This window comes from Martes martes, assembly GCF_963455335.1.
Source record: "Martes martes genome assembly, chromosome: 1".
Taxonomy (NCBI): Eukaryota; Metazoa; Chordata; class Mammalia; order Carnivora; family Mustelidae; genus Martes; species Martes martes.
Window position 1 is genome coordinate 120860892 of NC_137888.1, and position 13948 is coordinate 120874839.

The following is a 13948-nucleotide window of genomic DNA, read 5'->3' on the forward strand; positions in this document are numbered from 1 at the left end:
AGAATTGTCATTCTGAACTCTAGATCTGTCATGTTACCAATGTCCGTATTGATTAGGTCTCCAGCCTTCGGTACGGCCTCTTGTTCTTTTTTTTGAGGTGAGTTTTTCCGCCTTGTCATTTTGTCCAGATAAGATTTGCTTTCTCCTGCTGTGGAATTCCGCTGTTCTTGGCGAGCGAAGTTGGTTTTGGATGGGTTTCTTGTTGATCTTCTGGGGGAGGGGCCTGTTGTAGTGATTCTCAAGTGTCTTTGCCGCAGGTGGAATTGCACCGCCCTTGCCAGGGGCCGGCTAATCCGCTCGGGTTTGCTTTCGGGAGCTTTTGTTCCCTGAGCGCTTTCCGTAGAGTTCCGGAGGACGGGAATGAAGATGGCGGCCTCCCAATCTCTCGGCCCAGAGGAGCCGAGAGCTTGGGGTTCCGCTCCTCAGTGCGCTCTCAGAGCAAAGCGCCCAATAGCCCCGCCTCCCTGGCTTGCGGTCGCCCCTCGAGGAAAGCAGTCAATTGTTGGAGCTGGAGAAAAGCGCCGGGTCGCTTTTGTCTCCGTGGCCTCCGGCCGCGCTCCGAGCCCACCCAGCCTGCGACCGGCACAAGGTAACCCCGGGCTTAGAGCTCACTCCTCGGCTTTGTCACTGTAGCCGGCTTCCCCGCTCTAATACCTGCGAGCTCTGCGGCACTCAGACACCCCCAGTCCTTCTGTGACCCCGCGGGACTTGGGGTTATGCTGACCCCGCCTGGGTTTCCCCCCAGTTTAGCCTCTGGAGCGATGTCTCCCAGTGGAGCAGACTTTTAAAAGTCCCGATTTTGTGCTCCGTCGCTCCGCCGCTTGCTGGGTGCCGGCCCCTCCCCCCGGGGTCTATCTTCCCGTCGCTTTGGATTCACTTCTCCTCAGGTCCTACCTTTCAGAAAGTGATCGATTTTCTGTTTCTGGAATTGTTGCTCTTCTTCTCTTCGATTTCCCGTTGGATTTGTAGGTGTTCACAATGGTTAGATAAGCTATCTAGCTGATCTCCTGCTACCCGATGTCGTCTCAGCCTGCTACTTCTCCGCCATCTTGACTCCTCCCCCCACTCTTAAGCCAAATTTTAAAGAGCTTTGCAAAAATGTAAAAAAATGCCCCTCTTTTCTTCAAAACTTTCATTGGGAAAACATACTTATATTCATAAAAATATTTTTATGTTAACAAAAGTATAATTTGTTATTATGCTTTTTAATGCATCATTAACTAAGTACTTTAATATTTTATTTAATGATATTAATATTTATATTAATAATATTTAATAATTTTTTGATTATTTTTTATTATGTTTCGATTCTAATATGGTAAACATCAGGAGAAATAAATAGTAGTTTGCTGGAGCCTTCTCCTACTGGTTTTTACCGAAGCTGATTATTAAGTGCGCTCTCTTATGGTACTAATTGTACCATAAGAATAAACTATATAGCGAGCATTCAGAGATGTTGGAGTAGTAAGCACCCGGAATCTGTCCACTCACCTAGACAAAAATTGCACTGGCATAATATGTGTCATGTAACTATTTTGGAACTCCTGAGTCTATGGAAGTTTCTCAACTTCTAGGAGGAGGTTTGGAAGATAAATTGCAGTAAATTTTAGTCAATTTTAGCTCTAAGTACAAGGAGCAGCTGCCTTTCCCTCCACTTCCGCTCCCCACCCTGACACCCTGGCACCCTGGTAGGTGGCTTTACATGTTTCTGGAGCAGGTTGCATACAATTAGTCTGAGTCAGGGTGAGCAAGAAGGACCCTGTCCTCCCAATACTGGTGATCTGTGCTTTGGTCAATGATTGCTGCAGAGGTGCAGACAAAAAACAGAATGGTCATTGTTGTTGTACTTACTCCTATTGTTGCAAGTCACTCCCCCTCTGGTTGAAGTGACTTACCAGGGACTTAATGGGTTGGCACCCCTTTTTACCCTCCTCTTATTTTTTCTTTTTCTCCTTTTGGAAGCCGGACATTAAAAACGAGGATATTCAGAAGCCAACTATGCATGAAAATGGTCCATCCACTTTATGGAAACCCTCTTGAGAGCTTATAGAATGGTGACTTGTATATTTTTTTAGTCTCTCAACTATGCATTATGCACTTTGAAGTGCTCAATTAGTAATTGTTAAATAATGGAGTTCTCAACATTTGGCTAAATGTCTATTACATCAGATGTTTAACCCTAAGATGCAGCTGTTTATTTAATGAATACCTTTAAGCATTTATGATATAAAAGAGGCTGTGCTAAATGCAAAAGACAGATACAGTATCTGGTAATGGAGCTTGTGTAGAGATAACATTAAACAAGTATGAGGATGATCATTTTGCAGGGAGTGATGTGAACCTGAGAGTCACTAACTTAGTCTTCGAGATGACCAGAAGAAGCCCCTTGAAGTGAACTGAAGAATGAACTGACCAGTTGGAGTAGAAATGCAGTATTCTAGGTAGAGGGAATATAAAAATACCAAGTATCCAACCAACTTATTATGAAGGAGACACTCAGTAACAATTTGTTGAGTCTAGATTTATTTAGCACACATTAGGAGATGCAAGTTAAGTGCTCTGGGTGTTCATGCAATACAGTCTCAAGGATAAATAATAAGCAGAATAGAAAGATTAATAAAAATAAAATTAAATTAAAATTAAAGTAATAAATATAGAATGAGTAAGTTAGTTTCATAGAATGCCCATACAACACATAGAAGAGAGTTGGGGCAAGCTCTCTAGAATGTGCAACTCTCAGCACTACACAGGCATAAAGAGGAAGTCAGTATCTTAATGGAAAAGAGCCTCCCAGGGAACAGAGACTCAACACCTGTGTCCCCATGGGAGTCCTGTGAGATGTCTTATTACTGGGTCTATAAATTATGCAGCCAAATCCTGCATTCATATTAATCAGTCTGTATTTCTTTTGTCCATTGGCCTAATTAAAATGTATGCAAGGAAAGTGAATGAGAAGGTTGGTAATCTTTTTTTTTTTTAAGATTTTATTTATTTATTTGATAGAGATCACAAGTAGGCAGAGAGGCAGGCAGAGAGAGAGAGAGAGAGAGGAGGAAGCAGGCTCCCTGCAGAGTAGAGAGCCCAATGTGGGACTCGATCCCAGGACCCTGAGATCATGACCTGGGCTGAAGGCAGAGGCTTAACCCTTTAACCCACTGAGCCACCCAGGCACCTGAGAAGGTTGGTAATCTTGAGGGCTGAGAGAAATAAGGCAGAAGACAGAGGCTAGGACTACATTTCTTTCAGGGATCAGAAGGGAAGCTGTTAATTGCTGTTTATACAAAACTTCTTAATAATTTGATTTGGGTTCCAGATTGAATACACATTCCTAAACAGGGTGCTTAGTACTGTTAAGTAGTAAATGGATAAAATCCATGAATTGTTAAGAAATCTGATAAAAAAAAATCAAGGGGGAGTTTATTGAGTAGGATATACCTAGGACAATTTAGAGATAATTAGGAGGTCCATAAATTTTCTTATGATATTGCTATATATGCAAAGCTTCACATTTATTAGTTATATCTGCAATGGTGGGGTGACTTTGTTAATCTTGGTGATGTTTTAGTGATAGAGTCCTTGGAAGTACCTAGGAAACATGTCAGAGATGTCAGTTTGATATGTAACTCGAGTTCCAGTGACCTCTTTGTGTTAACATAATTCATTAAGTATAGCTGTATCCTGAGGAAATTTTATAGCATTGGGGGGTTCTCCAAAAGAGGGCCCTGCTACATCCACTAAAATACATGATAAGATTCTTCAAACTGATGACCTGGAGAAGTCCACGTCACAAAGCTTGCTTAGAGACCTGAAATTTATTCCTAGATCCTAGATCAAAAATAAGCCACATCCATTCCTGCCTGGCACGTGGTCTGTACTTAGTAAATATTTGTTGAATGAGTGTTGAATAAGAGCTTTGTGGTTACACCTCCTAGGAATTTTCCACACTTTGATTTCAGATTCCTCATGCCCTTGGCTCTAGGTGGAGAAGAAAGTCACCATTTCCCCCCATATGACTTCCTCGTATATTTGTAAATGCTCAATAACAATTCATACAGAAATGGTATCTGACTTCTTGTGGCATGAATGCTTCTCCTCCTCTACAAAATACCATGACTTCATCCCCTGGAGAGAACAAGCCCACATTGAGCCATTCCCCACCCTTTGCTTACCATGTCTTTCAAGATTTTCTGCCTGGCACCACATGTTCCATGAAGTACCCAGTCTGCTGATTCAGTGGGGGAATACTCTTAAAGTTAAAATTCAATCAATTCTTCAGGAGCCTGGACTATTCAGGCCTTAGAGTCAAATAGCTCTAGTATCTCTAGATCCTGCCGGCACAATGGGAGTTTTAAATATTTTTATTTTTATTTATTTATTTGACAGAGAGAGAGAGATCACAAGTAGGCAGAGAGGCAGGCAGAGAGAGAGGAGGAAGCAGGCTCCCTGCTGAGCAGAGAGCCCGATGCGGGGCTCGATCCCAGGACCCTGGGATCATGACCTGAGCCGAAGGCAGAGGCTTTAACCCACTGAGCCACCCAGGCGCCCCGCAATGGGAGTTTTAATAAGGATTACTTCCTCAGCTGTCCAAAGAGCAGCTCCCCGCCAGACTGTGCCTGGGAGACAACCTTTCCATCTCCAGGGTAAGGATGGTTGGTCTCTTTATCTCTTCTGCTTTTCCATGTGCCAGGGTTCCTGCAGGGTTTTTGCTTATTCCTGCCCACATTTAGGCAAACTGGGACTGGATGAAGATGTTTAGCTAGAGCTGAAAGATAGACATTGGGACCTTAACCTTTGTAGGAAAAGAAACTGGCAAGCTTCTGCATCCCTCAGGCATCTCTGGTGTCTCTGAGAAGACTAGAACGAGGGACACCAGCGCATTCTATACTTATAACCCTTCCAAGACTCAACCTTCCATCCTTGCTCCCCATCTCAGAGCTCATCCAGCAGGAGGAAGGAAGCACCTGCAGCTCCACACATAGAACAGGTCCCAAATCTCAATCTCTTCCATCCTCAAAAATAGATGATATGCAAGATTGACCTGTGGAGACCAAAGCCTGGAGTAGAATGAGAAAATACATATTAAGCATTGCTGAACATTCCAAGTTTTAAGGAGTACAGATGATGAAACAAAAGTCATCAGATCTGGTCTCAGATTTCCTAAAGCCAGCTCTCCCCAGGGTCTGGTGCCTAGTCAAGAGTGCCAACATTCCCAGGAGGAAAGTCAGAACAAAAGTCCTGATTCCTATAGAGAGCCATCTCTGGCATCTGTTGCTAGGAATCAATTTGTGTGAAGTTGTGTGAAGAATGACTACTGACAAAGATATAAAGACAAATGGACTGAAATCTATGTCATATCATACTGGCCTCCTTGGGATACCAGAACAGATCCAAAATATTTCACAGAGGAGCAATCCCTCTGTCCTCAGCATAGGTGGGACACCAGTTCCCATCTGCTGCAGGCGCAATTGTCAGGCATGCAGGTTCAACTAAAAAAAAAAAAAAAAAAGAAGCATGAGCAGGGATACCTGTACTTCCCAGAGGAGACACCCATGACTTATGATCTATGAGTGCCAAGAACTTCAGAGGAATTATCTTTTCTTGGGTTTTCAGTATGGGTGTTCAGTATATTCTGGATCCTTCTGGGGTTTTTGCTAATGTAGGGGAATGTAATCAATTTTTTTTTAAAGATTTTATTTATTTATTTGACAGACAGATCACAAGTAGGCAGAGAGGCAGGCAGAGAGAGGAAGGGAAGCAGGCTCCCTTTTGAGCAGAGAGCCCAATGTGGGGCTTGATCCCAGGATCTTGGGATCATGACCTAAGCTGAAGGCAGAGGTTTTAACCCACTGAGCCACCCAGGAGCCCCTGTAATCAATTTTTGCTAATGTAGAGGAAAGTTGCCCCATGCTCTGCAGGGCAAGTATAAGCAGATATTTTCATCCAAAATTCAAATCTCATAATTTAGACTTTACTTCTCCCCTAGGGAATCCTGATTAATGAGGATTTTATTTGATGGCTGCGTTTAAATATAACTCAGAGAGACCAGCTTCGTGATAGATTCATACATCATCTTTCAGGAGCTGTTTCAGCTGTTGATGCAGGCTGCTGAGTGCCTCTGCCCTAAACAGCTGCAGCTGGTACTCAGCCACATTCTCTTGCTAATTAGCCTCAGTTAGAAGATCTTGGAAAGTGCAGAAAATGTTCTAAACACTGGCTCATGTTGGCCTCTGGAAAGGCTGTCCTGGCTCTGTGGCTCTCACTGGACTCTTAGTTCCAGTGGCCTTTCTTTTGGACCAGCACTTGATGGCCCACTGTGGCTTTGACCCTCTTTTTCTTCAAAGACCCCAGGAAGCTCCCTTGAAAATAGCCTGTATTGTAGCACTTTTGTGTTTGTAAATAGTAGCTTCAGCTACTATTATTTATTACTATTACTATTATTTATACTAATAAATATGGAGAAGGAGAAGTAGTAACAACAAGGATAATCATAAACTAGAGACTTTTTAAAACCTTAGTTAAGTGGATTTTGCTAATTTGTTTTTTTGTTTTGTTTTTGTTTTTACTTGGAGTATAGTTGACACAGAACGTTACATTAGTTTCAGGTGTACAACATAGTGATTCAACAACTCTGTATGTCATGCTGTACTCACCACTAGCCACCATCTGTCGCCATACAACACTGTTATAATGCCATTGACTATATTCTCTATGTTATACCTTTTATTCCCATGAATTATTCATTCCATAACTGGAAGCCTGTATCTCCTACTCCCCTTCATCCATTTTGCCCACCTCCTTCCCTCCCTCCTCCTCTGGCAACCATCAGTTTCTCTCTGTATTTGTGGGTCTGTTTCTGCTTTTTGTTTGTTCATTTCTTTTGTTTTTTAGATTCCACGTACAAGTGAACTCATGTGGTATTTATCTTTCTCTGACTTATTTCACTTAGCATGATGCCCTCTAGGTCCATTCACGTTGTCACGGATGGTGAGATCACATCTTTTTTATGATTGAGTGATATTCCATTGTATATATATGAATTATGCTAGTTTTTGAAAATTAGCTAGGAAGCATGCCATTTCTATACTCTGTGTAGATTATCTAGCATGGGAAGTATCCATTCATTGAAAATTCCAAAAGCATTTCCCTGTAAAACTGTCTGGGCTGAAAACGTATACTTGGTTCAAGAAAAAATTAATAGCTTCTCAATATTTTCTCTATGGTAATGGGCTGTCAGGGTTTTCTACTTTTTTTTAAAGCCAAATTTGAAAATATGTGTACACACACACACACACACACTTCTTTATTTTTAGTAATTTTAGGTGTATAGAAAAAATTGAACAGATATATGGTTTCATATACTTACCCCCATCTTCCCATCACCCAGCAATTTCTCTTTTTATTAACATCTTGCATTAGTGTGGGACCTTTTTTGCAACTGATGAGCAAATATCAATACATTATTAACTAAAGTTCATAGTTTATATTAAAGTTCACTCTGTGTTATATAATTCTATCAATTTTGACATGGGAATGTCATGTAACCACCATGATGTACCATACAGAATAGTTTCACTCCCTTAAAAAATCCTCCTGTGCTCCACCTGTTAATTCCTTCCTGTCCCTCCAAACCCCTGGCCAACCACTGATCTTTTTACTATCTCTAATTTTACCTTTTTAAGATTGTCATACTGTTGGATCATACAATATATAGCCTTTTTAGACTGGCTTCTTTCACTTAGAAATACACATTTAAGTTTCCTCATGTCTTTTTGTGGCTTAATAGCTCATTTTTTTTTGAATTAGTGAATGACATTCCATTGTATGGATATACCAGAGTTTATCCACTCACCTATTGAAGGACATCTTGGTTATTTCTAGGTTTGGGAAATTATAAATATAGCTTCTATAAACACTTATGTAAAGGTTTTTATGTAGATGTAAGTTTTCACCAATATGAGTAAATACATAGGAACATGTTTGCTGGATAGTATGGTAAGTCTATGTTTAGCTTTATAAGAAAACTGCCAAATTGTCTTCCAAAGTACTGTACCATTTTTGCATTCCCATGAACAATTAATGAGAGCTCCTGCTGCTCCACATCCTCGCCAGCATTTGATGTTGTCAGTGTTCTAAATTTTTGCATGTCTAATAAGTATGTGGTGATATCTCATTGTTATTTTAATTTGCAATTCCCTAGGGACATATAATGTTCAACATCTTTTTATAGGCTTATTTTCTATCTATATATCTTCTTTGGTGAGGTGGATGTTTAGATGTTTTGCTTACTTTTTTTTTTTTTTTTTTTTAGTATATGTGCTGCCGAAGCGAGCACAGATGTTTTGCTTACTTTTTAATTGGATTGTTTTCTTAGTTATTTGTATATTTTGGATACTAGTCCTTTACCAGATAGGTGTTCCTCCCAGTCTGTGGTTTGTCTTTTCATTCTCTTGGCAGAGCCTTTCAGAAGATTTTCATTTTAAACAAGTCCAACTTATCAGATCATCCCCCCCAACACATACACACACACACACACACACAGCCTCCCATGGACCATGCTTTTGGTGTTGTATGTAAAAAGTCATTGCCAAATCCAAGGTCATCTAGATTTTTTCCTATATTCTAAAATTCTTATAGCTTTGCCTTTTACATTTAGGTCTGTGGTCCATTTGAGTTAATTTTTATGAAAGGTGTAAGCCTGTGTCTATATTCATTTTTTTATATGGGTGTCTAATTGTTCCAGCACCATTTGTTGAAAAGATATTTCTTCACTGAATTGCCTTTCCTCCTTCATCAAAGCTCAGTTGGCTGTATTTGCATGGGTCTATTTTGGGTTTCTTTTACCTGTTCTGTTGATCTATTCTTTCTCCATTACCACACTGTCTTGATTACTATAGATTTATAATAAGTCTTGAAGTCAGCTAGTGCCGGTCCCTCAACTTTGTCCTCCACCTTCTTCTCCTTTATTCTGTGTTCTGTTAGTTATTCCAGATTTTTCTTCCCACATAAACTTTAGAATTAGTTTCTTTTTTAATATTCACAAAATAACTTGCTGGAATTTCAGTTTGGATCATGTTGAATCTATGATTAATTTTACTGTTCTTATCCATGAACACTAAATATTTCTATTTAGATGCTTTATTTCTTTCATCAGTTTTGTTTCTCTTATAAAGCCTGTACATGTTTTGTTAGATTTATGCATAAGTCTGTCTTTTTTTCAGTGCTAATATAAAATTGTTTTTAATTTCAAATTCCAATTATTCATTGCTAGCAAAAGCAATTGATTTTTGTACATTAACCTTTTATCCTGCAACCTTACTATAGTTGCTTATTAGTTCCAGGTGAGGGTTTTGTTGTTTTCCCTTTTTATTTTTTGTTTCTTAGTTTATTAGGGATTTTTCTACGTATATAACCATGTTCTACAAGCAAAGATAGTTTTACTTCTTCCCAATCTGTATATCTTGTCTTACATTAGATAGAAAATCCTGTAAAATGTTAAATAGGAGTGGTGATAGAGGATGTACTTGCCTTGTTCCCAATCTTAGGGGGGAAAAATCTTTTTTTTTTTTAACCAGTAAGAATGATATTAGCTGTGAGTTTTTTGTAGATGTTCTCTATCAGGTTGAGGCAGTTCCCTTCTATTCCTAGTTTTCTGAAGGTTTTTTTTTTTTTTGTATGAATGGCTGTTTGTGTCAAATTTTTTCATGTATTGATATAATTGTGTGATTTTATATGTTTTTTAAATTATTGTCCCCCAGAGAGGATTGTCTAAAAAAATTTGTTTATGTGTGTGTGTGTGTGTGAGAGAGAGAGAGAGAGAAAGTGTGCATGTGTGCACTGGAGGGAGAAGCAGACTCCCCACTGAGCAGGGAGCCTGACTGAGGGGGGGGGGTTCGATCCCAGTACCCTGAGATCATGATCTGAGCCAAAGGCAGACTCTTAACCAATTGAGCCACCCAGGCATCAGTAAAAAAAAAGGGGGGGGGATGGTGAGAATAAGGAGGAAAAACACTGGAAAAAAGAAGACCAAGAGGGAACTGTGTAATAGTAAATCAGAGAGGATGTGAAATTTCCTGTCCCCCAAATTGTTATCACTGAACTCTTAATTGAGGAGTGGTCACTCTGTAAGGGACAAGTAACTGAGTGATGATAGGCTTCTGTGATTTCTGTAGTCCCTAACTGCTCTAGAGTTCAGAATAATATCCAAACCCTTCACCATAAAATATCACACACCACTTCATGACCTACTCCTTGTCTACCTGTTCATGTTACTCATGTTGTTCTTCGAACAGTCCATGCATATGCTGGTCCATTTGCCTCCACTGCTCTTTTGTCTTTTACCTGATGGGTCAACTCCTAGTAATCTTTTATTATCTTGATCACTTTCTCAAGGCCTAAACTGCTTTCATTAAATTGCATTCTAAATAACTTTCAGTCTTTCAGTGCCCTCAGTTCAGCTCTTTAACCTCCACCCAGTATTATTATTATTCCTTCATTTTCCTAGTGATCACTGTAATTCTCACTGAATGACCACTCTGTGCTGACCCAAGAATGAAAGGCAGGGCCTTAAGAAGACCTACTTACTAGAGAGAAAATTTTCTAATCTCTTCTCCCGTAAGAAAATTTCATTATGTTAAAACTGGAAGATCTGTTCTAAGGCTGAATGTGGAAACAAGGAATTGTGGAGAAAGACAATGTTTGTGTATGGTTCCTATTTTCTCTGAGATAAAAATTAAGTACATCTGCTGGGAATGTGAAGAGGATATTAAAGGTTTGAGTAACTGTTGTGGGAATTGGGAGAGGAAGCTGAAAACGCACCAAAGATTTGGGAGTGTGCTGAGGATGGAGCAAAGTTGGAAACAATGTGTAGAAGTAACCATCTCCCTTATGTCAGATTTTCTCCTGCAGCATTCTGCACCCCAAAGGTAGGCGCGAAGACTGGTGGTTGCACTGATCCAGGCTTTCCTGGGTGGGTACAATCAGGGATAAGAGAATATAATGTATTGATGAAGGACGGCAGCTTCAGCATTTGATAACTTCAAATCCTGGATCTGCCCCTCACTATGTGAATTTATGCAAATTACTTAATCTTTTCAAGCCTTATTTTGCCCAGTGTAAGATGATGATAATCATACCTACTTCACGGATTCCAAAGATACTGAGTGCTCTACTGCATACTGTTCTTGGACCTGAAGGGAGATACAGTTGAGATCAAGAGACAAAAATTCCTGTCTTGCAGAAGAAATAATTTAGTGAGGAGAGAGAAAATAAAGATAAATGAAATAAAGATGGCAAAGTGCTTAGGGAAAAAATAAGCAGAGAAAGGGTATAGTGCATGCAGGGGACTGCTATGAAAGGTGAGTTGTCAGGGTAGGCCTTAGTGAGCTGATGTTTGAATCTCAAAGAGTTATATAAACATTGGCGTGAAGATGCATGTAGTGGGCTAGCAATAAATTCAAACTAATGGTCTTATTGTGAGGAGTACCTGAAGTCAAGGGAGCTGGCTTTCCCCTCTTTCCTTAGGCCTTAAGGAGAGCATGCATGATTTCGGTGACAATTACTGGAGCTTCTCACTGACTCCCACTGCAGACCTGGGACCTCAAATCTCACCTTTTGCTTAAGCCCCAGCTCAGAAGTCACTCCCTCGGAGGCACTTTTCTGGTAGTATTCCCTATTCTCCCACTCGTGTCCTTAGAGACATCTCAGATTCTCTTTCATGAAGCTGCCAGGTTCTAGTCCGAGTTCTAATCTCCAAGTCACCATTTATCTTTGGGTGACTCCCTTTATTCCGGTTCTTATTTTTTGTCAGTAAAATGAAAAAGTCACATTTGACGACCTACTTTGGGGTTCTTGATATTTTACGATTCCAAGAGCAAAAGCCATATCCCCACTCCCTTCTCAAAGTTCATTCAACAGTCCTATGACACCTGGTACTCGCAGTACGGGGCTCCGCAAAAGCCCAAGGTGTAATCTTGGCGAGTCACCACCAGTAACGCAAGGGCACTGGAGCGAGCAACCCGCCCCTTCACACTGTTTAACACCTGACCAACCGCAGAAGGCCCGCCCTCCCGGCATTTCCGGTTCTCCCGCAGATCTTCTTCCGGAACACTTGCTCACGTTTGACTCCGCCCCTCCTCCATTGTTTAGAGACCATTGGCTCTTTCTTTGAGGAAGCAGAGAATTTCCTGGCGTTGATTGGTTTCCGTCATTGTTGATGGGTTAGTTACAAACAAGGCGTGCCTGGTCTCCCTGGTAACGCTCCGCCGATAGCCGGGATTGGTTCATGCCCTAATCCCATCTTCCGTCCCAACTGCGAGTGGTTGAGTCCCTTGACGGGGCGCGGCGGTGGTAGGTGTCGCTGACGGGATTCCCGAGCTGACGTGGCTTAAATTTGGAAGGGGGCAGCTGGTGCCTCCGGCCGCAGCCTCTTCCAGGTGAGTGAGGGATACTTCCCAACTCCTCCCTTCCTTGAGTCTTTTTAACGGTTACCCCTGCGCAGGGGCTGCCGAAGCGGCCACTCTCGGGTCGCTTCTCTGCCCCTCCTCTTCCTGATTCAGTCCGGATTCCGGCCCTACACACGCCTCCCCTCACCTACCAGGCCTACTTCTAGTTGCTCACGAGCAGACTGGCCCCGTCGAAGGGCTTCGGGGTCTTCCTGCGCGGCCTCGAGGCACATAGGCGCGGTCTGCCCCCTGCCCAGGACGTTTCTTCTCCGGGGGCGACGGAGGGGCTCTCGGGTCAGTCCTGTCCGCTCGGCCCCGTTCCGTGAGCGGCCTGCTTAGGCCGCCCTAGTTACGCAGTAGCTGACGTCGGAGAGAACCTGCCCGGCCCCTGCGTTCAGGCCCTAAACAAACTTAGGTCGGGAAAGAGAGGCGGGACCCAAAGGAATCAAAGCTCCTGAAAGCGGAGATCACAGAAACAGTGGAGATACAACACAGAAAGGGTGCCTGTCAAACGATCCTGGTAATGAATTGCTGGTGAGATTCGGGGAGAGGAATGATCTTGGCTATGCCATCAGCACTAAAATCCCAGGAATTCAGAGGTGGGCAGGCAGTTAGAGGAAAGGGAACCCTGAAGAAAGTTCTGGAGGAAAAAGAACTTGATTTGGTGGTGTGCAAGATATTTATCTGCTTAACGAGAGTGCTGTGTAGGGGGAAGGGGAGGGTGAGTCCCTTGACAAATGAGGAATATATTTGTCTGACTTATTTAAAGAGTTCCAGTTGGTCTACGGGGAAAGGACTTTAAGTGTGGGACAGAGACATCTAAAGTCACTGCATAAGTACTTTCACTTTTGGCGATTGTGAGAAGCTTTCCGAGCTTTTAAAGAATCTTAAAGTTCTTTGAAAGATGGCAGTGGAATACTCTGTACAGAGAGTCTCGGAGGCCTTTCCAGAAACATAATTAAATTTGTATGGTCAGAATTACTATGAATAGTCAAACCCAGTAAATGTTAGGTTGGAAATGGCAGGATTTGGTCATGGAATAGATGTAGGAAAAGTTAAAGAGAACTAAAAAGTTGCAAATATTATACACTGATAGTTTCTCAGCTTTTAGTTTTCATCCCTTGACCATGGAGTGAACATCTAATGCTTTCCTCTTCACTGCATTACATTTGTTTAACCATATCCAGTAGTTCACAAACATTTTTACACACCCTATCAATAAAACATTTTTGAGCAAGTATATTCCAAATATATTTAATTATGAGTAATAGTGTGCACAGCACAGTAAACATATACAAAAACATATTTAAAAGGATGGAAAGTAAATTCTTGCCCACTCTCTAGGACACTCCCAACCCAATTTGGGGACCACATAACGTTGTTTACTTATTTTACAAAAACGTGCTTGCTTCTGCAGCACATATACTTATTTTACAAAAAGGTTGTTTACATATCTAAGGACCTTCAGGGGCACCTGGGTGGCTCAGTGGGATAAGCCGCTGCCTTCG

General features: G+C 41.5%; 1 protein-coding gene across 1 annotated transcript in view; it reads left to right on the forward strand.

The window, feature by feature from the left end:
• The first annotated feature begins 12194 nt into the window (after positions 1 to 12194).
• Positions 12195 to 13948, forward strand: part of GOLGB1 (golgin B1) — a 98631-nt gene continuing 96877 nt past the window's right edge. The window contains exon 1 of the mRNA XM_080819093.1: positions 12195 to 12431. The gene's annotated coding sequence lies outside the window, so the exon portion shown is untranslated. The remainder of the gene's footprint in view (positions 12432 to 13948) is intronic.